This window comes from Urocitellus parryii, chromosome 2, assembly GCF_045843805.1.
Source record: "Urocitellus parryii isolate mUroPar1 chromosome 2, mUroPar1.hap1, whole genome shotgun sequence".
Lineage (NCBI taxonomy): Eukaryota > Metazoa > Chordata > Mammalia > Rodentia > Sciuridae > Urocitellus > Urocitellus parryii.
Genome location: NC_135532.1, coordinates 7753998 through 7772387, shown reverse-complemented (window position 1 = coordinate 7772387; position 18390 = coordinate 7753998).

The window sequence follows — 18390 nt, the reverse complement described above, 5'->3', positions numbered from 1 at the left end:
TTACACTAATTTATGTTAATATATTCAAAATAAGTGTATTTTTTACATTCACTAAATAAAGGATAGATTGAGAGTAATTCAAAAGGATCCCTAAATGGCTAATTTAAATGATGGTTCTCTTTTTTTTAAGAGAGAGAGAGAGAGAGAGAGAGAGAATTTTTAATATTTATTTTTTTAGTTTTCGGCGGACACAACATCTTTGTTTGTATGTGGTGCTGAGGATAGAACCCGGGTCGCACACATGCCAGGCGAGCGCGCTACCGCTTGAGCCACATCCCCAGCCCATGATGCTTCTCTTTTTAAAAAATGCAGTGCCTACTGTGGCAGGCACTGGTTCTTGAGTCTGCAACACTGGGTATGCAGACAAGCTATTTCATTATTAGGTTATGTCACTGGGTATGTACACAAGCTATTTCATTATTAGGTTATATTCCCATTAGGGCTAAGTCACTGAGTGTCAACTTCCATATATATATATATATATATATATATATATATATATATATTTGGCTATTAAAATGATAGGTTCAAAATTGTTTTAAAGAACTATGTTAGGGGCACAAATGACAGTTTTTATTGTTACTATTTCTGTTACTCAGATTATTACTATTATTATTATTAATGCTATTTCGTATTAATGTTAAAGTAACTCAGAAATATAATTAGCATGTAACATTTAAATAACTACTTTGGGTCAAACCAGGCTGCCTCTACCCAGTACATTTCTTATAAGCCTGATACATTTGGTGCTATGAGCAAAGCAAAAGATTAAAAAACACAGCTTCTTTTCTATTCTAGAACATTCTATCAATTTGATACAGAGAGGAGACATGTTTACATCACTAAAAAAAAAAAAAAAAAAAAACCCATAATCAAGGAAAGACAACGTAGTTGAAATGTTGTCAAAATGCATGCATACACAGCATGCCAAACTAGGCCAAAGTTGTCATCAGAGGTCAATTGAAGAGGCTGCTTGGAAGAGGTCAGTGGTTCACTTTAACACTCTCTCGTTTGGCTCTGTTTTTGATCAGGTTTTAACTGTTTTTGGAAACTGAAACAATATTTCTGAGTGGATTTTGTTATTAATAGTAACAAAGAATTGACACTGTCATCAATAAGGATGGACAAGATAATTAACAAGGGGAAACTCATTTGATAGCTTCTGTCAAATCCATATGCTAAAAATATGGTCTTAATATTGCCAAAGAAGGAAATCATCCTTCCACTAGTGAATTTGAGCTACCAACATTTTACTTTTTTAAAAATTCAGTTCATACAAATAGCTCATGATGGGGCTCTTTGCAGGGTTTAATTTCAAGTACAATTGATGCAGAAATTGCCACACTGTCTTACTCTGTGACGTCCCGTCAGGTTCTTGTCTCTCAGCTTGCCTTAAGAGGAACATTTGTTTTTCTCACAGCACTGAAAGTAGTGACTGAAGTAAATGAGGTTCCACTCAGCAGCTCCATCTCCACAGCTGCCCTTCACCCAGGTCAGTGACGCTGTGTCCTGATGTGCTTCCAGAGAACAGGAAGAAATGAGCCCTTTCCTCACTGTGTTTGCTCTAATTTACCTCATCATGAGCTCCCTTTCTCCAGAACCTCCAATCTCTGCCTAATGAAGGGCCGGTTCTGAATGGCACTTAGAGAATTGCTAACCCCACAAAGGCCATTGACGTTACCAGAGTTTCTGAATTGGTTATTCTGCTGAAATATGACAAATCTTACTTTGTTTTTTATTTTGTTAGAGCAAAATGGTTTCCCAGGGAATTGTTTATAGCCTTCCTGGTTCTGCCAAGAGTTGGTAAAGCTCAGGGCACAGGAGAAAAGTAAGAGAGGCCGTGACCAGGAAACTAACCAACCCAACCTGCGGAGGTTCTGATGGGAGTCTGTGACCCACCAGCCTCTCCTGGGAAGACCACCCTGATCTTGCAGTTCCTGGCTCAGTCCTCAGTGGCGGTAGTGCCAGCTCCCCACCAAAGGTGGTCATCTTTCTCAGTGTCACAAAAAGCAGGAGGTAAGTGAGGAGCCACCTCTGTTCCCCTTGTTGGAATTGGATGTGCTTCTGGCCTCCCCACTGGGGACATGTGGGGATTTTCCCGTGACAACAATGAAACACCATGAAAAGGGTCAGTAGATGTGTGGGTTTAGGAGTGTACTTTGCGTTCATTATGAAGACTTTTATGGATTTGCCTCAGAAGCCCACCACGTTTCCAACACTCTTCTCTAGGAAAAGGTGGATTTCAGGGCACTGAATTATAAAACCACCTATTAGAGCATATTTTATTTATATAGAACTTGGGCAAGTCTCATCGTGGTGCATGTGTACAGGGAAGGCTGTGCCCACCAACAGTATTCGTTAGCTGGGATTTAGAAGCCCCAATTCTGCCCTTCAGGATTATGGTGTTGTCCTGCAGGGGAAAAAAAAATGTTCCTTTTCACTTTGGATGTGTTAGACTTTTGTAGATAACACGTTGGGTTAAGTATTATTTCTGTTTCATTTACAAAACCTAACTGTTGGGTTTGCTTTCTGGTGGTTCGTCTAACTGAGTGGTTAAGGGCATGTAAAGTTCAGCCTCAGCCCGCAGTTCTTTAAGCATTTATTTCCCTGTCAGTGTTATTATGTCAGCAAGTATGTGTGGGTGGTAAAGGAGGCCCTGGGAACACTAACTGCTCACTGATGAAATAAAAGGCTGCAAAAATAATGTAATTGGGGAAAGAGGCTATCAACTAATCCCAACCTTCTAGGTTAAAAAAAAAAATTAGAGGTGTTAAGTTACATTGCCAGCATTGCACGTATTTTTGACAAAATTTTTCACAATCTTAAAATAAACATCATCCATAAGGAGGGTTAATAGTACATAATGCCCTGCCTTTGAATGGACTTTAATGTGGTCCATTGTCCTCAGTGAAAAGAATAAAAATTCGGGGTTATCCAGAGGAAGCACAGATCCTGGTATTTGGCTGTTCTTTATATGGATAGTTGTAAGCGGCTTATTAAGTGATTTCTTTGGCTCTGGGGTATGGATTGTTTATTTCAGGCATTTGGCAGAGGTGTGTTTACCAGTCTAGGAACTCTTATTCCTGAAAACTGGAGCAACATATGTGTCTGCAGAAGAGGAATGTGAACATTCTCTTATTTGTAGGAATTATCAGTGTCCAGCCAGCTCCCTGGTAAAACTGAGACCTGCTCTCTGGTGGGCACAGTACCAGGAGCAGATGACGATTTATAAATTTACCTCTCTGAGTGAAGGTTTTAGATGGATGAAACAGGACTGTTTGATCTTAATGAAATCCTTAATGGGAAAGCCAAACCAATTACATGTTTTTGTTAGAGTGTTCTTCTTCTTTCATTCATATTTTCTAAAAAAAAAAAAGTGGGACAATATGAGAAGTATATTAATCATGTTACTACTTTGACTGGAATCATTTATTAAAAGGATCAGAGTTTCCTGGAAGATTTACTAAGCCTCTTCAATTACTTAACTCTTGTGGAATAAATTACATATGGCAAGCTGATGAGAAAAGAAATGCGAGAATGGAGTCATTAACTTAGACTATTTCAGAAGCACCTGAATTGAAGATAATGTTTTCATCTTCCCAATTCTTCATGAAAGGTTTTTTTTTCTATGTGTCACACTGTTAGTAAAAGCCTTTATGACTTATTGATTCATTTCATCTTTCTCATCCTTAATATTGTCGATTGATGGCAAAAATTCATTAATTAGTATATTAATTTTAAGTAAATATTCTAACATCTATTTTCTTGCACACGTTTCAAAAGCTTCATTCCCATTTAATTATAGCAGCTAACTTCCAGTCAAAATCTAATGAATTTTTGGTTGTTGTGGTTACTGCCCTGCAAATTCCCTTGCAGCTCCGGGCTTTGCCTCTCCCTCCAGGTATTTTCAAAGCTACTTGTCTGCACAGCCTGTAGGGCCTTGCTCTTAGATGACTATTCATCAGTCCAGTGAAGAATTTTCTAATAAAATTTGCACAGTATCTCTCAAAGGTGCATTTGTACAAAGGGTTTAAAAATCTAAATAATGGAATAGCAGGCTCTCCTGTACATATATAAGAGTTATTGTTTTTGTTTAAATCTAAAATGACATTGATTATTAAATGTGCCATTATTTTGTGTACCACTCAGAAGGAAAAAAAGTGTTTATAAATTACAATGTATATTTAGGAATAATTTTTATACAGCATGTATATTTGTCACATTAGCTTTTGGGAATTTTGAAATTTATTTAATATATTCCAAGAGAGATGTCATTTCCCTAACTACATGGCTTATAAATCATTTTGAACATATCTCAGTTACGAGATATAGCACAATTTGATCTATTTCTATTCTTAGGTACAATAAAGCACTGTGGAGTTTTGCAAGAAAATAAATGAAATCACAGCTGTCCTTCCAATGGCTAATATCTGCCTGCAGATACTGAAAGTTGCTATCAATTTCTAGATGAATCCTGATTTCAGAGATAAATTAGAGGAAGATGTGTTACACAATATGAAGTAGGAAGGGGAGAGGATAAAGGGTTGATAATGGTCACCAAAGCACTTTTGGGGGGTACTTTCAATGTTATATTGTTATATGTCTTATATGTGTTATATATAGGACAAATATAGTTCACAACTAATTGCAAATTTCAAAAGAACCACAAGAGAAAAAGATTTAAGGCTTCTAAACAGAGAAATGGTAATACTGGAGGAGATGGAAATGTTTATTTCCATCCCCGATTTCATCACTGCACAATGTATACATATTTCAAATTACACTATATCTTAGAAATGAAGTACAGATATTATGTTGATTATAAGTAAAATAAATAACTAATGAGGTAAAATATGCAGAAGAATTTCACTCTTAAAATAATTGTATGTGTCTACTTGAAAGAAAGAGCTGCCGTGCAGTTTTGATGATCAATTCTGAAACTTCCATGGAGTTAGTAAGATATTCACCAAGGGGTACACCATGGAGGCTATGCCATGTGACAAGTGGGCTGTTTTCACTACCAACTTTCCTGAATTGCAAGTTTCAACCATTAGTAGTGTCCCTCATTTGTTTCCATTTTCGGTTCTATAGTTTAAATAAACTACTAACTTTTCTGAGAAACATCACAAACCTGTTGATAAAGTAAGCCTGTGTGTGATTAAATTAGAATCCTTGCAAAATAGTGCATTAAAACGGCCTCATTCTGAACATCATGATGCTTGACTATTTCATGGTGATGACTGTTATCTCTACATAGTCTCAGGTTTGGAATACAATTGCTGAGAATAGGCTGCAAGTACCGCTAGATCATCCAGGAACATTTCGCCATCCACCAGGATGGCAAGAAGGGGTTCAGTATCTCAACTGAAAAACTGAATTTGGGGATTAGGTACCTGAAGGTAGCATATTTTTAAGTCTAACTTTTTATTTGAAATGAGTAAAGCTGTAGACATATATATTATATGTTATTAAAGATACACATTGGGGGAAATCATTATACAAGATGTGAGATAAATGACATTCTTTAATAATTTTGTTAATAATATGTAATATCTTTGCTTTTTTATTTATTACATCATAAATTTAAAGAGATCATTTTATTAATTTCTCATTGTTTTACATTTTCTGATAATAATCTTACTACACAAGAGGTTGTTAAAATTTTAAATTCTCTAAAATTTAAATGCAAATTTCTTCAAATGTGTGGCTCCCTGCAAAACCAACTCTTTGATTCAGTTTGAAATGGTGAAAAAAAATAGTACATGGATTTTGGCTGAAAAACAAAGTACCCCAAAGTTCAATCCCCAATAATTGAAAAAAAAGAGAGATTGATATAAATAATTTTTCAACTATAAAATTGTATAAAAAAACATAAAAGAGAAATGTTCCTGAAGAAACTTATTGTTAGCTAATACTTCATTATTTTTACAAATAATATTTACTCAATAAATGTCCATGTAATTTTAAAAGAAATGATAAGGTAGTTCATCATGAAATATTATTCACCGCAACTCATGAATAAGGTACAGAAACTTACCAAGAAAGTTTCCAAACTCAGGAACAATAATAATGATTCTGAAAACATATACACAGTATGACATGTTTTGAATAAAAAATAAAAGTGTAGAATGAATCTGCTTTGACTTTGGACACCGGATATAAAGACCAATCTAGGACTAAGAATAAAAAATTGCTATTTTTTTTTTTAAAAAGCAAATTCTGTTTGAGAACTTGTCACCAGAAACTTTTGAAAATTTGGATTAATTAAAATACTAACATGTGAACACTTTTTTTTAACCTGACAGAGGCTGTTATCTCTATATAGTCTTAGGTTTGGAATATAATTGCATCCTGTTCTCTCTCTCTCTCTCTCTCTTTCTCTCTCTTTGTTGTTGCTGTTGTTTTTAGAATAGTGGAATAGACTTGTGAGATAGGTGGGAATGAGAGAAGCTGTTTAATATAGGTCATGATGTCATAATAAGTTTAGTCAAGAGACAGTGGAAATCAAGGAGGAAAACAGTGGATTCTATAAATGAAAGGTTATCAGCATAAAGGAAAGGGAGGAATCACAAGTTGTTCCAACGATGTTTTTATGTTTGCACAGATCTCCACAGTGAAACCACCATTCTGTGTAATTAACAGGCTCCCATAAGGAAAAGTAGCACTAAGCTTGTTTGGCACATTAAAAGGATGCCAACCCCAGGAGTAGGAATTCGGGGAGATGTGAATTTTAATGTGGAACCAAGGGAGCTTTCTTTTTTGAAGATTCCACTCAGTTTGTATATCAGTTTCCAACAGGTTGTCAAAGGGAAGGTGGACATTTCTAGGTCAACCAGTTTGTGACACAAAATACGTAGTTGACCCATCCCTACCCAATACCCAAGTGTGTACGGTCCATGCACAAGCAGATGTTCACAACATAAGAACTTCACTTTTAAATCCTAATGGAACCCTTATGAGGAAAGAAAATCTAGAGAAATGCCTCATAACTAATTCTACAATGTAATATTGATTATGTTAAAACCATATTAACTTTTCTGTTTGCCAGGCGTCTGATATTTAGTTCTTATTTTTACAGGTGAAATTCAGTTATTTGTCTGTATGTGTGCATAATTTGTGTATGAGAAAATACTTTAAGATTCTCAGAGGATGTCAACACAAATATTCACAGAATTTACTCTTTTAGAAATTAAATAAATGTATAAATTTCCTTTATGCTACAGAAACAGAATAAAAATCAGATCATGATATGTTATAATGACCATGTTATTCATGAAGGAAGCATGTGGCTAAGAATTTCACAAACTTGCCATAAATCATACAGTCCAAGTGTCAATGGGTTGAAAACTAGATATTTTGGCTTTTAAATATGATAACATATCATACTATTGCACAATAGGCAAAATATTAATCCATTTGTATCTTTCTTCCAGAAATGAAAATAGTTATCCCTTGCTGATTTTCATTGAAAGATATTACAAGTTCATTTTATTTTGAAATCAAAAGTCTTTTAAATGTTTTATCTTGAATTATGCCTACTAAAATTTCTATAAATATATTTGTTCTCAAGAATAAATTAAATTACCAGTTTTCTTGAAAATTTACTATATCCCACTAATAAATCTGAGCTTTATTTTAAAGAGAATATTTGTTTTATATCAGTTTCTTAAGATTTATAAGAATTGACATTTAGTACCAGGAGGTTCACAGTAGCTGTGTAATTCTTTTTCCTAGGAAAGACTATAAGATGTGTTCAGTCTCCTCAGTAAAGTTGCAAAACATCTGGATAAAAATGTACTCATGGAACACAAAATAACCAGCATCACAACGTTTTACAGGTCAAAAATGACAAAACTGTAAATCTTCAAAATATCATAATGTCAAGCAAGGGTATGATTTTAAAAATTGAAAATATCTTCAGAATATAGGATCACATGAATTTATTATCATTTAATTCTGGTAGATCTTATTTTCAGTTATGAGAATTTTGCTGGGAAGAAATGACCACCTACATGATGATTCCTAGTTTTATTACCTTTGATCATTCTACCTGGGGCATTTTGAAAAATATCAACTGAATGTGCTTTGTTGCTTTCAAATTAGATTGGGAGAGATAATTAAAAAACAAACAAACAAAATAAATAAACAACAACAACAACAACAAAAAGAAAATATTTTAAAAACCCCAGAGCAAGGCAATTCTCCATTTTTTCTTCTCTGGGATGTGAAAGTACATGTAACTGTGGTGCCCGTCTGTATCAACCTCATGGAAGCCACATTGAGTTGGCTGCACCTGTCAGTCTGTGTCATGTCACCTTGCCTGGTGCCTTGTAATGAGTGCTGACATGAGGGAGCAGGCTGCCCTCGCACCTCCAAAAGCAAATGCAGAATGAAGGCAGATGGTGCATTGTTCGATGAGTAACTATTGTGGCAATAAAATATTTAAATTTAATTGTGGAAAATGATTATCATGTTGATAAACCTTGCAGTCTGTACTGAACTAACATTTCCTGATGCAAAAGATAAATGTTATTCTAATATATATTTCCTTGAATCATGTTACAAAAGAGACATCAGATTGGTTAAAGTTGCTTCTTTTTGTTAATTTTGAGATGGATATTAAACTAGACTGCACAAAGCAACCACCACTTTCCAGGCTACCATGATTATTATTTGAAGATTATTTGAAGGTTATTTTTATAGATGTAATAACGATGATGGTTTTGTATTTGTTTGCAATGGCATTGAAAGCCAAAGTGATGTAGTAGTAAATTCCTGCTTTGGCGGTGACTGTGAGTTTTTTTTTTTTTTTTTTTTTCTTTTTTTTTTTTTGCCACTGACCAATTCAATTCAGAATATTAAAATGTGGCAAGGAGTAGCCAATGCAGATGTCAGCAAAAGATTCCAGAGATGATAACTATTTTAACAGGACACAGAATGAAACATTGCTGCTCAATGTGGCCAAATGCAGTTAAAGGATTTACATTAAATTTCAGCCTGGGTCAATGAAAACTGAAAATAAAACCTAATTATTCTCAATTGAAAAGTGCAATATCACCATTAGGATGTGACCTACTTCAGGAGCTCTTTAAGTCTATCTTCTACAATGAGTAACAGGTCACCTGAACTGTTTTTAAAAAGCATTCAGCTGTTGAATGATAAATCATAATTATTAGAAAATTGAGGTGTTATATGATAAATGAAATCAATTATGAGAAAAAGGAATTACAATGGAGTAAATATTCCTTTAGCCATAAGGTTAAATGTATTCTCTCACAAACAACCTACTATTTTAAAAAGAAATACAATTAAAGAGATAGATAAACCTAACGAATGAAACATTTAATTAATTTAACAATTAGTTTTATAGACTTTTAAAACACAGGTATGCTACATAAAAACTTATTTTTCTTAATTCTTAGGAGGATATGTCTTAGTTTTCATTGAAGTAGAAATATCATTCTATGGAAATTTAGTCTCATTATGCAGATTCATTGGTCAGTTCAAAATATAAACCATAAAAATAAGTATACTGAGTCAGTAGTAAGTCAGTAATAAGTTATTATTTTTCATTTGGGTTTCACTGAGATGTCTCAATATTTCCTTTGTATTCAGTAGCAAGGTAAATCCATAGGTAAGGAGTTACATTTTTTCTATCTGAAAGTACAGTGCAACATTTGGGAAAATATGTTAATGTTTTCCACGAGTAAAAACTTAAATTGAACATATATTTTTATACCTATAGGTTTTTTTTTTGTTGTTGTTGTTGTTTTTAAATTTCAGGAACCCGTTTGTCTCCTGTAACATCACAGAAGTCCTGCCTGCCTTCTGTTTGGTGGGATCCCTTGATTGAATCTCTGCTGTGAAAGACCCATTCATTCCCTATGTAGAGTTTGGATCATTTAATTGGCTGTAGATGCATGTGTTTTCTATAATTGCAATATAAAAAGAACAATGGACAGTATACTAACTAGAGACACGGACAGAAAGACAGACAAGTAGAGACAAAGAGGAATAGACAAAAAGAGAACCTGAGACAAGACAGATACTTTTATACACTTGCTACACTATAGCCCTGTGTGGTGCTCATGTAGTTAGCATCTTCCCACGAGGACTTCAGTACCAACGTGGTAGCCTCTTTTCAGTCTTCATCCCCAAGGACTCTCCTGAACAGTTGAAAATCTTTGCCTTCCCTGCTTTGCCATGGAAATGTGCTTCTGTTTGGTACCTCACAAATATCTTCCTGTCAAAGCTGTCTCTGGGGAACCTGACTTGTTAGTATAACTGCTGAATAGACAGCCGTCAGTAGTCCATTCCTGCGTTCCCTCATCTGCCCATCAAACATGTCTTCTCTAGCTATTTAGTGGTTAGTCTAGAAGCCAAGTGCAAGACGGTGGCTCTCCTCCACTGAGGGAGCAAGTAGGTAAACATCCAATGCAGTGATGTCTATCACAACAAAAATGTCTTTAGACCATAATCCAGGTGTATAATTGTGATTTGTGGATTTGATCTTGAGGATGGAGTGACAGGAATAAAAATACAAGGAACCTCCGAGTGACTGTGACTGTGTTGGGCTGAGGCTGGGTCCAGGAAGGCTCACTCCACTTGTTGAGCACCATTGCTGCTGAGCAATCAACTGGGCTAAGGGAGATAGTAACTGAGCAACCAGGGGCTGGCAGGAGCACAGCTAAAGGATTGAACACAGCCCCCAGTTCTCAGAGAGAGGGCAAGGGGAGACCAAGGAGGGCAAGGAGAGGCTCTTGCAGGACAGAACAAATGGATGGGCTTTGTTCACAGGGCAGTGGAAAGATACCAGTGCATTTCCTGGGAAGTATGACATCCTGGTGTTCATTTCACAGAAGCCCTTTCTATCCAAAACACAGTATTTTCTTTCCAACTTTGTTTCTCTTAATTCATTCCAGCATCTGTCCATCTGTCCAGCCCTCATGGAAACTCAGGTGTATGTGAGACTTGCCTTCTTTTCTCCCCGTCTTCTCTGTGCTAGCTATTGCAGAAGATCAACTCTACTTGCAAGTTGCTCCTCAATCCACACCTTCCCCTCTGTCCTGAATGAAATTTCACTATCTCAGCCACTCAGAAACCCTGGCTTAAAAGGTTGTACTATTTTCCTCTCTTTTCTCATGCCTCACTTACCCAGTCACCAGGGTTGTTGTTTTAAGTTAATTTTATCATAATACTCCCTTGTTGGGTCATTACTGGACAAAATCCAAACTCGGCAGCCTGGACTCATGATATGTTTTTCTCTTTGACCCTGACTTCTGGTTCCTGAACCCCAGTTCTGGCCTTGCTTCAAAAGGTTCTGTGATACCAGTAGGTGGCAATGGGATTCTACACTTGTGTGTGCCTAGTATACATAAACCATGCAAGCGTTTGTTATTATAGCTTCCCAAAACTACAGATGTTGACGAAACCAAGAGAGAATCAAGCATAAAACTGAGATTAATGAACTGGAAAATAGTTCAGAACACATAGAGAGAGTTGAATTTTCTGAAACACATATAAAAATAAAGGGTGGATATATAGGAATCGCAGAACCGAGCATCACAGATAGAGCAATGGATAGCAGAATTCTTCGAAATTCCTTCCCACCAGCAGTTTTGAGAGAACGTGAGGAATCCGTACTATGGTAAATCGCACCTGAAATTCCTCTATACTACCCGGTCACTGGTTCATCTTCCTTTTCATGGGCAAGCAATGTTTAGGCTGAGTTTCTTTCAATGATGCTGGGTAATGACAAATAGTCAATCCCCTATAAGCAGAGCAGGGCTACTCTTTCAATGTGTTATTTTAATTAGCAATAAAAGAGAAATTCATCATTTACACCAAAGGAAATTAACAGAGCTTATCCTTAAGATCTAATGATAATTTCATGTGGCTTGATTTTTCTCCTTGGCCAATTAACGCAACTAAATTTCCTTCTCTTTGTACAGTAGTTTTGCTTTGTCAGTTGAAGTTCAAGTAACAGGGAGCTTTCTCTGGTACATGGAATTGAGTCTTTAACAGGGAGAAAATATATTATCTTTGCATCCCAGACCTTCCAATTTGATTGTCCTCAACCATATCTAAGCACTTGGCACCTAACCATTCCCTTTCCTGGGTGCATATGGTATGTTTTAAAACCAAATCTAATTAGCTTTTTCCAAGAGTTGATCAACAAACCAATGTCTTTCTATAATGAGATTATGTTGGTCCATGCCAACATAAAAAAAAAAAAAGTTCAGTAAATTTTTCCTAAAGCCAAACGTATTTATTCATTGTTAAGGACTTCAAATAGGTTGAGATTATTTATTTTATAATTTTTGGTATCGAAATACCTTTCCTTCCATGAAAATCCAGTTATGGAAATTTCTGCTCTATGATGGTACACTCTTGTTTGTTTGTTTGTTTTTTAATAACATTATCATGAAAAAAATAAATAAATGTTACCAACCATAATTATCCCTCTCACCACACATTTTGGAATTACTCTTCTGTGAAATCTAAATGTGCAAGAATTCTTCTAGTATTTATTGTTATGATCCTACCATTTTAATTAAGCATTTTAGAACCTATGTCATGTTCATCTTCTTCATAACAAATAGGACCCATAGTTCTTTGACTACATCTGTAGCCCTCTTTGTCACCATCCTTGACCTTGGCATCCCTAAAGCCTCACTCTTCTGTTAAAGAAGTTATCAGAGGTTTTGTTTTTAGTTTCATTCAGTGACATTTTCAATTTGTTGTGCTGCAGTGAATATACATATAAAACGTGTTTATGTCATTTTACATGTAAATGTCTATTATAGGATTAATCAGAGCATGTGTTAATGACTACTGGTAAATATAAATTCCTGTCATTGTTACTGGTCATAGACTACATTTTTTGTGTGTATGTTTTTAAAAATAAACCACTAATATGATCATTTATCATTTCAACTATTACTTTACTATATAAAGTTGTATGTGGTATGCTCTATTTGATATTTATAATCGCATCTAAAATATATATAATTCAAACTAAATAGAATGTTTTAAAATTATATAAAAAGTAATATCTTTATAAAACTCTAATTCCATAATAGTAAATATTATCCCCACCAACATGTCATGAATATCTTTTCAGCTATAGTACTAATGAATATGTGAATAAACTGGTATTTCCATGATATATTTCAAAATTTTAATGCAATTAACAATATATTCATTCACATGATTTGAACTAATGCATTTACTTAGAACATACACTTATATATCAGTTTATAAAAAGAAGTTTATTTGTGGCATTAGAAACAAAAAATGAATATCTATACAAATTCCAATCCTAAGGGCAATGCCATTGTTGGCCCCATAACACAGAGTTCAGATACGTTACAATAAACAGGCAAGTGTAGCCAGTAGCAGAATCTTCAAACACCCTGCGTCATGCTCCTGGAGTTTGTAGTATTATCAGGTTTATCTACACACAGAGTTTAAGGTACTGACATGAACAACAGGTTGGAAGGGAGGGTGTTTTGGGTGCTATTACTCTTGCTGCCATTCTGTACAGATTGTTAAAAATTGGCTTTGTCCTGTGCCACTAAGGAGCGACTGGGGAGGGATGGGCGGAAGAGAGGGGTGGGCTGTGGTCAGGACTCCAGTGTTCAGCTGACCTGCAGGTTTCATCATCTAAGAGTGATCATGGAGAGAACCTGAAGAAAATGAACTCCTAACACTGACCCAAGCAGCCATCAGACACCGTCAGAACCAGGTAGTCTAATAAACCATTCCCGTTGAGAAAAAAAAAAATCTCAACATATTTAAAATATATTTATATGAAATATAAAGAAAATAAGTTCACATTCATTTATATTTCTTAACATTCATATCTTAATTATTACATCATTCTCCATCGATTTACATATGTGAATGATCATGTAATGTAGATTATATTCAATGCTAAATTGAAATCAATTTCTATAAATTTTATTTATATTAACAAAAATAAACAATGGGTAAAATAATGGCAAACATCTCTATAATGTTACTTAGTTTATCTTCTTGGTTTCTTTTTCGGATTTCTCCCCTTTTCCCCCAACACCAAAAATGGACAACTTAGTAGGAGAAATTTGGAGCATTTAAAATTTAAATCAATTTTTTTTGTGTGTGTAAATAGCATTATTCTGTTTCCAAACTTTAGCTCATTGAAACTGCATTATGTATATTGCAAAACATTCCATAGATGTAGATGTATACACAGGAGAGTAGTATTTATTTGGGAACAATTTATGTATGTTGTATGATGTTTCAGGACTCCATAAAAATTGGCTCTGTGATCAAGTGGCTCTTGATGTGATGCTTGAAAACTCTGGTTTTGGAGATAGAGAGAATATGAGCTTTCATTGAGAATGGAAATGGGTACTTTAAAATGTGGTGGACCCAACAGGATTTCATTTCTTCTCTTTCTTATAAAGCATTATTTACAAGGTTACTTTTTGAAGCTAGGAAAAGGAGGAAAACAAGCAATAACCCCTTGGCCTTATTCTCATGATATGGCAGACAGAGGGATTAATAAAATATTTGAAGATTCTGTAATCCAGCCACAGGACAACAAGAACAGCCATTATTGAAAATTAGGCTCTGGAAAAGGGCCACAGAATTGACATTCCAGAAGTGAAGAGACAGAAAATTAGATTCTTCAGTTTTCAAATGACCAGGTAAATGCCTGTGGTTGGATCGATTGATTAAAGATGTTCAAGAGAGAATTCTTTTTAAACTGTACTTCGTGTGTGCATTTTACCATGGATAAAGCAAGAGTTACACAAGATAGACATTCCTGTTAAACATGACATTTTAATGCCATGAAATCAGAAATTAAGTGCATTAAGAATGACCCTCATGGGTACTTTGAACTTCTTTACCTATGCTTATTTACTCAGCTAAATCTTTCCTCCCATGCTCCTCTTTCTAGACTGCATTTAACCCACCAGGTTTATAGTTCATCATAGTTTTTTGTAGTCTACGTGACCAAATATAGACACCTTCAAGTAGGGTGTCCCCAACCTCCTCCCCTCCCCAAAGTTCTCAGAATCCTCATTTACCCTTTCCTGCCTTCTGCTTGGAGGGAGAGATGCCCCTTTTTCTGTCCATAGAAAATTGAGCAGTGTCTGCTTGTGGCTTGATGATGTCTTCCCATCTCCTCTCATAAAATAAGGATGAAAAGGGAGGGAAGGAGAAAGGGAAGAAATGAGGAAAGAAGGAAAAAAGGGAAAGTGGAGGAGAGGACAGAAGAGAGAGGGTATGAAGGAGGGAAGACAATACCAGCCTACTTTGGAAATCTTCCCCCTAGAGATTTACGCCTTCTCTTTTATTCTCAGTTCACTTTCTAGTGGATGGTGCTACACTGGATGTCTTTACATTCTCAAGCCTCATTCCTTCCACAGTCACCTGAAATATGCTCACATTGGAGGTCTCATTGAATGCCCACTAATGCTTCCTCAAATTTAAAAAATACATAAACAGTATTTTCTAATCTTATTATCTGGAGTCTCTGAAACATTCGATATTGTCAATTGTACATGAACACATAGGGTCTTATGATCAAACTCGACAAAAAGACACAGAGAGTTTACTGATGGTGGAGTTTGGTTAATGGTCTCAATGCCAGTTGAAGCAGAGTGGACCAGTGGGTCAAGAGCCGCTCTCCAAGTCCTGTCTTCCTAACTCAGAAGGCACCTCTGGCTCAGAATAATTGATGAGGTTTCTAATGAGTCCACCTGGTACAGAAGAATTGTTTAAATAATGACCAGCTCTCTTCTACAAGGAGGTAAGAGTGCTATGGCTTAAATGTCACCTTCTCTGGGGAGTCACTGTTCATAGTCTTTGGACTCCATTTTTTTGTAAGTAGTCAGAGACATTTTGCTAAGGATGTTTTGGTAAGGAAGTTTTCCTCAGGCCAAATACCAAGGGTCCAGGTGACAAAGATTAGCAAAGGACCCCTGCCCCTCTGCCTCCTTTTCTTTCTCTGGAACTGAATTCCTAATTAAAGCCATTGCAGGGTCGTAGGCCAAGCACCGTGCCCTCCCTCCCCCCACTCATCCCCTTTCCCCTTTGGTAGCCTGCCTAGTTCTCCTTCCGTCATCTGAGGATCTCTATCTGATGTCTTTGTAAGAACATTCCTTGACCATTTTTGAGTGTTCTTTTCTTCTTCTTCTTCAGTAACAGTCTTCTCTGGGTGATTTTTTACCTTTCTTATTGACCATTATTACAAACCAACCATGACTCAAAGTATACTTTTCTAAACCGGTTGAAGAGCTCCTGGTTTGCCTCTACAGGTAACTGCCAGGGAACACTCAGCTTCTCTAAGCACAGGAAGGTAAAGCAGCAGCTGCTGAGGTTTCAGCCATCAGGGTTCCTGAGCATGGGGCAGGTTCACAAGTTGTTGAAGCCTGGAGCAGCTTCAGGGAGGTAGAGGGATGAAATGGAAGCAAAGTGCCTGTGGCCCAGGAAGAAGTACAAGCGGGGTCAGAGCCTGCCTGGACTGGATATATGAGGCAGGGTTCAAGTCAATCAGTTCCTCAGCAAAGGAGCTTCAAACTCCAGGGAGTGAAACAAAAAGAGAAATGTGTTCCTCTCTACGGTCCATCTCTGAGTTGTTCAGAGTGATGAAACTTCGTTGTCATTTATCAACGTAACAACTTCCATGTTTGTGTTCATATCAGTAACTCTAGTTGTTGCTATGTGCTAGTTAAATGGAAGCAAGCAATTGGAAATAAACGGCTGGCTGATGCAATAAGAAGTGCATTCTCTACTTCTCATTACATACCATCTCTGCAAACTTAATCACTTACATTAGGAAAAGGAAAGAGGAGAGATCTGTGCCAGGGACAACTAGTTATCTCTGCCAAATTCACCTCTACATAGGGAACCATCAAAGAGGTATGAGCCAACCAGAACTACAACCAGCTTGTTCAGACACAGAGAAAGTGACATTGGGATCTTTGTGATGGACAGGCTCACTTGGTGAGCATGGCCTGAATGTGCTAGCTGTCCAGACCCAACCACAGAGTTGATTCCTTACTTACCCTTTACTGTCCACGGATGCTCTGGCCATGCTCATTCACCAATTAGGTGACCACATCATATACTCTCAAAATAATCCCCGGCACATTCCAGAGGCACCTTTTTTTCTGAAATTTATCTAGGCATGACTCATGCATGCTACATATAAACATCTAGATATATTGTATAAACCATGATAGTTACATTCAAGATGTTGAAAATGAAAGGTAATTATGTATTTTGAAACTATGTACAAAAATTACATGTATTTCTGACCACAAGTTTATTTAATACATTTGCATCAACCTTGTGTTTGTGTTCTATGGCCACATAAGGATTTAACACAAGCTTACCTTAAATTTAGATTAATGACACACTCTCATTGTTTACAGTTTCTGTGGGTCATGAGGTGGGCATGGCATTATTGGGTCGTGAGCTCAGAGTCTCACAAGGCCATGAGGCCTACCAAGGTGGGGCAGGCTACATTTGTATTTGGAAGCTTGACTGGGGGTGAGTTAGCTTCAAAACTTATTCAAATGTTATCAAGATACATATCCTACAGTTGTACGACTAGGTTCCCTCTTGTTGATTGCCTGTGGATGCCTACTCTCAGCTCTTCAGGAGAGCTGAAAGATGATTTTGACTCATATTTTCAGATGCTTAGTCCATGGACAGCAGACTCCATTGCTCTGGGCCTGAGATGAGGCAGCACATCTTGGCAGCAGGGCGTGAGAGAGGAAGCAACTCAGGACAAATCTCACAATCTAATCTTTTCACCTTAAAACTTCCTTGCATTATCTCACATGTGGGATTTTGGAGGACACATCATGTCTAAACTATAACAGAGTTTGATTATATACTTTACTATCTGGATTGAATTGCATGTGTGCATGTGTAAGAGTATGTACACATTTCTGCTCTCAGGATTGAGATCATTGAAGTCACTGTTTTTTGTTTTGTTTGTTTGGGTTTTGGGGGGTTAACTCAATAAAATAAACTTGTTGATCAAGATTACAGTGAAATGCACAAAAATAAATACATGAAGATTTTAAAAGTTAACTCTTAAGATATATGTTTAAATTGTTTATTCTACTAAGAAAGCTGAGAAAATAGAAAATAGTGAGTTTAAAAAGCTATTCTTCATGAAATAACCTACGTAATGGAAATTTTATGAGGGAATTTGCAGAAAGCAGAATACAAAAAAATATTTAATGTTCACTTGACATTTTCTATAAAGTGCATTCTATGAATGAAGGTTCTGTTATAATATTACATGAGGAACCAAATCATAGGTAACCTAAAACACAACACTGTTTCAAAATAAAAGGACGGCTGGGGTTGTGGCTCAGCGGC